The sequence below is a fragment of the Austrofundulus limnaeus genome, unplaced genomic scaffold, assembly GCF_001266775.1.
Source record: "Austrofundulus limnaeus strain Quisiro unplaced genomic scaffold, Austrofundulus_limnaeus-1.0 Scaffold761, whole genome shotgun sequence".
Taxonomy (NCBI): domain Eukaryota; kingdom Metazoa; phylum Chordata; class Actinopteri; order Cyprinodontiformes; family Rivulidae; genus Austrofundulus; species Austrofundulus limnaeus.
In genome coordinates, this window is record NW_013953163.1 from 153,188 (window position 1) to 160,717 (window position 7,530).

The window sequence follows — 7,530 nt, forward strand, 5'->3', positions numbered from 1 at the left end:
ATTGATGTATAAACTTCTATTTTACTCATGAACGTTCTCATGTGAGTCACTTCCGGGTCACGCTGTGTTCGGCGCCCCAGAGTCCCATACACAACTCATGTGAAGATTTTGCACATGGGCAGTAAGTTCTCAATGCAAAAGTAAAGGGTGGCCTGGGTTCGTAGCTAACCTTCAAACACTTTCTAGGCCACTCCTAGGGTCTGCAAGTCCCCCGGAGGCCTCGCTCAGGCTTCGTTTGCGGCCTTCTGTGTTGGGTACACGAAAAGGCACCACGCGTACACAGGATTGCGTGTGGCCCCTGAACTGGGTGCAGAAAGGTTGATTTCCAGCAAACTGTGTTTGGCTTCCATGGACAGCTTTGGAGCATGAAAATTAGACCCCTCTTTCTTGACTTTTTCACTCTGGGACCCCCAGAAGCTCAGAACATGCACCCTGGAGTTGGCAGGAACAATGGACATAAAACAGCAGTAAATGTTCACCGACTGTACTTTGAATGGATTTCGCGAGGGAACGGAGGTCCCTCGTGTTTCGTAGTGTGTTTGGGCTCAGTGATTCATGTAGAAACGTTTGATATGGACAAGCTTGGTGCTGTTGGAAAGGCCTTTTTAAGACGAAGAAAAAGAGCTCCAGTTTGCCTAGATAGCTCCTTCCTAGGTGCCACAATGAACCCACGAAATTGGAGCCGTAGGCCCCATTGACTTGCATTGCGGAGTGCGTTTGGCTCAGTGATTCGTGTAGGAACGTTGGATCTGGGCAAATTGGTGCCGTTGGAAAGGTCCTTTTAAGACAAAGAAAATGAGCCCAAGCTTGCCAAGATAGCACCTTCCTAGGCGCCACAATTAACCCGCAAATTTGGAGCTGTAGGCCCCATAGACTTACATTAAGTTTCGGTCTGTGTTCAATGGGCTGCCACGGGTCACAGGAATGGTCCAGAGCCACCAAATTATAGAGACAGATAGAAACCATTGTGCTGAATAAACTACAAAAATCTGGTGGTCCTAGCTCAAAGTTAAGGTACATAAATGAACTTGCAAGAAAGTGAAGGCCGGTGGACAATCCCGCCATATTTTCTGCACATTTGATGGCCCATATCTCACTGTAGGAAGCACGAAATTGTACCAAATTTTCAGGAGAGGTAGATGGGGACAGGCCACAGCGACTCTGAAATTTTGGCCATCCTAGGTGCACGTTAAGACCCCGAACGGTCTCGCAAATATAGGGCGCGGGTATTTTACATGAAAAAAATGGTGCGGCAGAAAAAAATTCATAACTCAAGAACCCAAGGTCCTAGAGACCCCAGATTTTAACCACATACACATGGAGTAAGCCCGAAAATAATTTAAAAAAATTGTGCATGTACGTGCATGAAAAAGTGTCCAACTTAACAAAATATGTTCACAAAATGTACCATTTTGGGGTCGAAAAGGGGCTAGGGACCCTCGATATTGAGGGTTCAACATGTTTGTGTGTGTGTGTGTGTGTGTGGGGGGGGGGGCAACACATCCACATTGTCATTTTTTCGTAAATGGTGTAGAATTTTTTGACCTAACCCCAGACCCCCCAAAAGATGGGATAAAGATCAAATTCCGACTTACTGTTTGCAAGGGTCGGACGGTCAATCTGAACTAATTTTATTAAGACAGGTGCTAGGAGGCTGATTTTTGAGTATGTCATTCCTGGGCTTGCGCTGAATGCGGCAGTCTTGTTCCTGTGTACCTCGGACCCTTGCGTTCCCCGTGGTGGTCCCCCAAAATCTGGAAAAGGTCCAAAAAACTGGAATTGGTATTTTTTCAACCGTCAGTCTGATTCCCACCAAACCTACATGGATCTTCACGTCTCGGGGCCCTCTTTAACATATGTCAGAGCCAGGGGCCTCTGGCCCCTACGGGGCCAACTTTTTTCAGGGACTTCGTTGAGCAACGGGACCAAGACGATTGGGTTTTGGGTGTGAAATTATATGTACTTGTCCATACTGATGGTAGTTTTTGTGTTTTGGGGTCCCTGGAGCCTAGCAGTTTTTGGCCCCTGACAAGGGCATAAAACCAGCAGTAAGCATACACGGGTGATACTTTGCAGCATTTTTAACCATAATTCTGAGAGGTAGGTTCAAGCTAGAAGGTTGGAACTTGGAGTGTGCTGTCAGACCATTTTTTGAAGGTTCCTAGACCGTTTCAGTTTTGTAGCTACTTCATAGCCAAAGCTATTAACTGAAACGTACAATTTTATCCAGTGACACTGTGTGACGACAGTTTGCAGTGCTTTTACCCCGCTCTTAGCAAGTTAGCCTTTAGCTATAAAGCTTTAACTCGGAGGGTGCTGTCAGACTAATGGATTTTATGATCTCTGAGCGTTTCAGCCCTGTAGATACTTCCTAGCCAAAGCTAGAAGCTAAAAAGTGTTGCATTTCAGCCATGAACACAGTGTAACGACAGTTTGTAGTACTTTTACCCCCCTCTTGGCAAGTTAGCCTTTAGCTAGATAGCTGTAACTCGGAGGGTACTGAGATTAATAGACTGTAAGTTCTCTGAAGGTTTCAGCCCTGTAGCTACTTCCTATACAAAGTTTTTACCTGAAAAGTGTTGCATTTCAGCCACGAACACTGTGTGACGACAGTTTGCAGTACTTTTACCCCCCTCTTAGCAAGTTAGCCTTTAGCTAGAAAGCTGTAACTCGGAGGGTACTGTCAGACTAATAGACTGTAAGTTCTGTGAAGGTTTCAGCCCTGTAGCTACTTCCTATCCAAAGTTTTTACCTGAAAAGTGTTGCATTTCAGCCACGAACACTGTGTGATGACAGTTTGCAGTACTTTTACCCCCTCTTAGCAAGTTAGCCTTTAGCTAGAAAGCTATAACTCAGAAGGTATTGTCAGACCAATAGACTTTAAGTTCTAAGGTCAAGACCAGTCCACCAGGTTTGGACTTAGAGACACACATCATCCAGAGTGAGTTCTCACACATTTGCATCATATATGATGCAACTATGCGAGAACTCACAACATTGGCATAGGGGACTACCACCCACTTCTGGCAACAGTCAATGCCCAGACAAGGTGCCCCTTCCCTGTGTAATGTCCTCGCCATGTCCCCCTGTCCCTTGGTTCTTATTTTCAGATCCTCCATGGACCCCACCAACACCTTCCAACATGCCCAGACAAGTTGCTCCTTCCCTGGGTAACATCCTCGCAATGTCCCCCGGTCCCCTGGTTCTTATTTTCAGACCCTCCATGGACCCCACCAACACCTTCCAACATGCACAGACAAGGTGCTCCTTCCCTGGGTATCGTCCTCGCCATGTCCCCCTGTCCCGTGGTTCTTATTTTCAGACCCTCCATGGACCCCACCAACACCTTCTGACATGCCCAGACAAGGTGCTCCTTCCCTGGGTAACATCCTCGCAGGGTCCTCCTATCCCCTGGTCAACACTATATTCAATTGAAATGCACTAGACATGGCCATGTAGGGGAGGTTTCCCATTTCCCTACCCTTGTGCAGTATTTTGTCTTTCATTTTGTGACAGAAATTTGCACAGAATTTTACAAAATTTTATTCACTTGTCCGGCTCTGCAGGATGATTATCTCACCCAATTTTGCGGTCTCTAAGCCAAAAGATCAGCTAAAAACCCCTTGTGACCTTTTTGTAATCTTTGCTGATAGTTTGGCCTAGGAAGGTCATACAATTGAGGTATACCGTATTTTTCGTACTATAAGCTGCGACCTTTTTCCTGAACTTTGAACCATGTGGCTTATAGACCGGTGCGGCTTGTACATGGATTTTTTTTCTTCAGCCACCAGGGGGCTCTTATGCTCCATTTGCTTCAACCACTCGCTTCAAAAAAGAAAAAAACAATCACTTCCAGAGCCGACTGTTGTTCCAGGAAGCAGCGAGGAAGCAGCGATAGTCAAGATAGATAGTCAATGACCAAAAACTCATAAAAGGGGTGTCGCGGCAATTTGAGGCAGAAACACGTTGAAATAATGCCATGAAGAAAAGTCTTGCGGGTATGGTCGTAAAATTATTAATTTCAGGGCAGACAAATAACAGAAAACAATCACGGAGTCTGTTGAATGTGGCCACCCATCATGAGATGACAAAACAATGTTATACCCTCAGCTAACACCATGTGACAATGAACAACCAACCACAGCCTGCCTCATGTTACTAACATCCAATGACAAGCTCTAAGCTCAAGACAACCATATCTTTACATGGAGAGAGGTCAGCTTGATGCTGGAGTCCCTGACGTCTGGCACCACAGATTAAAAACAGKCATAAGACATCACAAGATATGAACAGTGGACAGTGTCAAGGTGACACACAAATAATTAGTCCATGACAATCCCTCCTCTTGAGTAAACAATACTCAACACCAGAAATGGAAAAGGAATAATTATTAAATGTCTGCTCCACAAATGCAAAAAAACATCAAGTACAAAGTAAATAGTGCAAATCAAAACGACCATAAAAACATTCATTCAAATAAAGCAAAAAATACAACACAATTCATAAATGTTGATCACAAACTTCATTGAACCTGAGAATAATCGAAGGAAATAAAGGTATTAAAATCAGTTAAAATCACTAACCACCCCATYCAGGAAGATTTTATTCCACCCACAAATATCCCACATGAGAAAAATCCTAAATCAAAAAATCAAACCACAAAATCTAAGATAAGAATAAATTCAAATATGATGAAATCAGACCAAATGCAATGGAAACTCTAAAGCTAATAAAACAAAAAATCAAAATAAAGGAAACAGTTGCAATGAGAAAAAAATCATAGAGTTCAAAAGGCAAGAACTCAAACTTCATGATTGCTGGCAGTAAGGCAATAACTAGCTTGTGCACTGAAAAAGATTGACGGACAATGCCGAAAAGGAAAAGGTAGGAAAAATTAGAAACAAAAATAAAAAAGGTCAAAACCGAAAAAGAAAAACAAAATAAAACAAAATCCAAAAGAAAAAGAACTAAGCCCTAAAAAATAATAAAAAGTCTAACAGGGAGAGACTCCCCCTCCTCTCTGTACCCCGAGGCAATAACTAAAACTAAATCTAGTCCTCTGTGATGAAAAACCAGATGTTGACAGACAGCAAAACCCAGCTCCCCAGACCTCAAACAGTAAACCTCAGACAGGTGAGAACTGACCCTCAAATACGTCTTCGTGGCGTGCCAGGCACGAGGCCACAGGACCCCCACCCCGGAGCACCACAAACACAGAAAGAAACAAACTATCAAAAAATGTCTGCCGATGGAAGAATCTCACAGAGACTCAGCTGACAGGCATCTAACTTTACCAGGGAGCTGCACAGAGGACAAAAAACTAGAAAAACATAAAAGGAACAAACATAACCAGAAAGAAAAAAATAACAAAACAAAACCCCAAGTATAACCACCTGCTCTAACTTATCACAGACTCAGAAAGACCACTGAACCTGAGTGGTTCCAGCCGAGAAGCCGGACGGCGAGGCATACGCCTTCTGCCCTGGGGAAGAGCAGTATACTGATGGGAATGCTTCAGCAAGGTGGCTGTGAACAGGTTTGCCAGGCACCGTTTTAAAGCAGGCACCACGCAACACGAGAGAAGAAGAACCAGGAAGAAAAACAAACAAATGGGGACTAATAATCTCCTCACCCAGACCTGCCAACCTCCGTTCGCCATCCAATCAAACCAATCCCTGTGGGGAGGAGAAACAGTTTCTTCAGCTTTCATCTCTGAGAGCAGACTGTTAAGATGATTAATACTCATAGAAATGTTTCCGGAGACATCTGGGAGATAAGAACAACACGACGGACCTATAACATGACAGAGCCCCCCTTGAGAGGCTAATAAAAGATCCAAAGCTAGGTGGTGCTGGAGCAGCATATTTCTCGATGCTACCAGGAAAGGAGATAAAGCAGAAAAGCCTTCCTCAACAAAAGCAGTTAAATTCTCCAGACAAGTGTGCAAAGAATCTAACTTATAAGCCAGATGAACCGTACCCCACCAAGGAAAAATGCCACCCACTACCTTTTCACGAGTAGAAACCAACGTCGACCTCTTCGACCTATGGTCACCATAAGAAGAATGCACAAACTGAGGATAGTGGTAGGTGGTGTAAACAAGCTGATCTAGCACAGTGATTGCAGGAACCAGGTCAACTAAAGTGCAAGTACCTGACCAATTTGGCGGGATAACTTGGTAATAATGAACACCACATAACCAGACATAATCCTGGGGACATCCTGCTCCCAGGTCATCAGGCCAGGCAAGAAGATAGGCCTGAACGGCAAAGGATGAAGAGAGTTTGTGTGATTTAATCCTAGAAGGCACACGGCGAACAATGCAGGGAGAGACGTCAAAAGGGGGCGGAGCACAGTTACTGTCAACAATTTGAAGACAGCCTACTGTCTCGCCAAGGAAAAGTCTATCAGGGTTCCGTACTCTGTGAACACAAAAGAGATGAGACATAGAACTGTATGAGGGATGAACAGTGCCCACTGGTTGAAATGAAGAAAAGTCATCAGTGCATAATGCACTGCTATCTGTGGCTCTGATGGCAACACGAGACATGTGTTCATAAGGTGCTGGAAGTCTGTTCTAGCATAAGCCCAGCCGTTGGACCCCTTTAAGAAAGGAGGAGTCAGCACCATGAAAGCACACAAGAAATCATTGGAGTTCAAAGGGCGAGGCCTAACAAGAAGAGACATGCTTGCATCATGTGGAAACAAAGTACAGGCATAGCAGGAAGTGTTTAAGCCAGCAGTTTCAGAATAGACCTGACCGTGTTCCGCCAAAAGTTCCCAGCTTGACCCTTAGACGCCACACCAGCAAGAATAGGAGGGTAATGGACAGCCACCCCCCCAGGAAAGCCAGCGTCTAAGGACCTGAAAACAGAAGATAACTTGGTGATAACATTTGGGACACGAACAGATAGCCAGAAAGGTGCACAAACATCATAGCCAGTTATATAAGCACAAATGGTATAGAAACCAGTGTCAGATACAACAGCATTTGCAATGTGAAAGATAATAGCTGGAGAAGTGTTGTTTACTTTCTAGATTTTTGTAACGGCTAGGAGGCAGGGTGAACCCAATTGCAGGCAGGCAGGCAGGCTAGAAAGTTTGACAAAAAGTTTATTTAAATAAAAAGCCAACGTGGTGGCAAAAAAACAGGGAACTAGCAAAAATACAAGAACAAGAAAGCCAGGGCATAACAAGAATCCAACATGAACATACAAACAATGAACCGACAATGACACAGAGACAAGACAGGGCTTAAATACACTGACAATAATTATTAACAGAAAACATCTGAGGGAAAAACACGAGGATCAGGTGTGAGTGGGTGGGGCTGGAGCAAGGGCAAGACAGGAGGAAGGAAACATGAACATGACAGAAAATAAAAATAAAAACACTTAACACAGACAAAAATCACATCAGAACCCCGCCAATAAGGGACGGCTCCTGACGTCCCAACAGGAGTTCCGGGGACCGGCCATGGACCTCCCTGCAGCAGAGGGAGGAGGCAGGAGCAGACGAGGAGACCAGGGA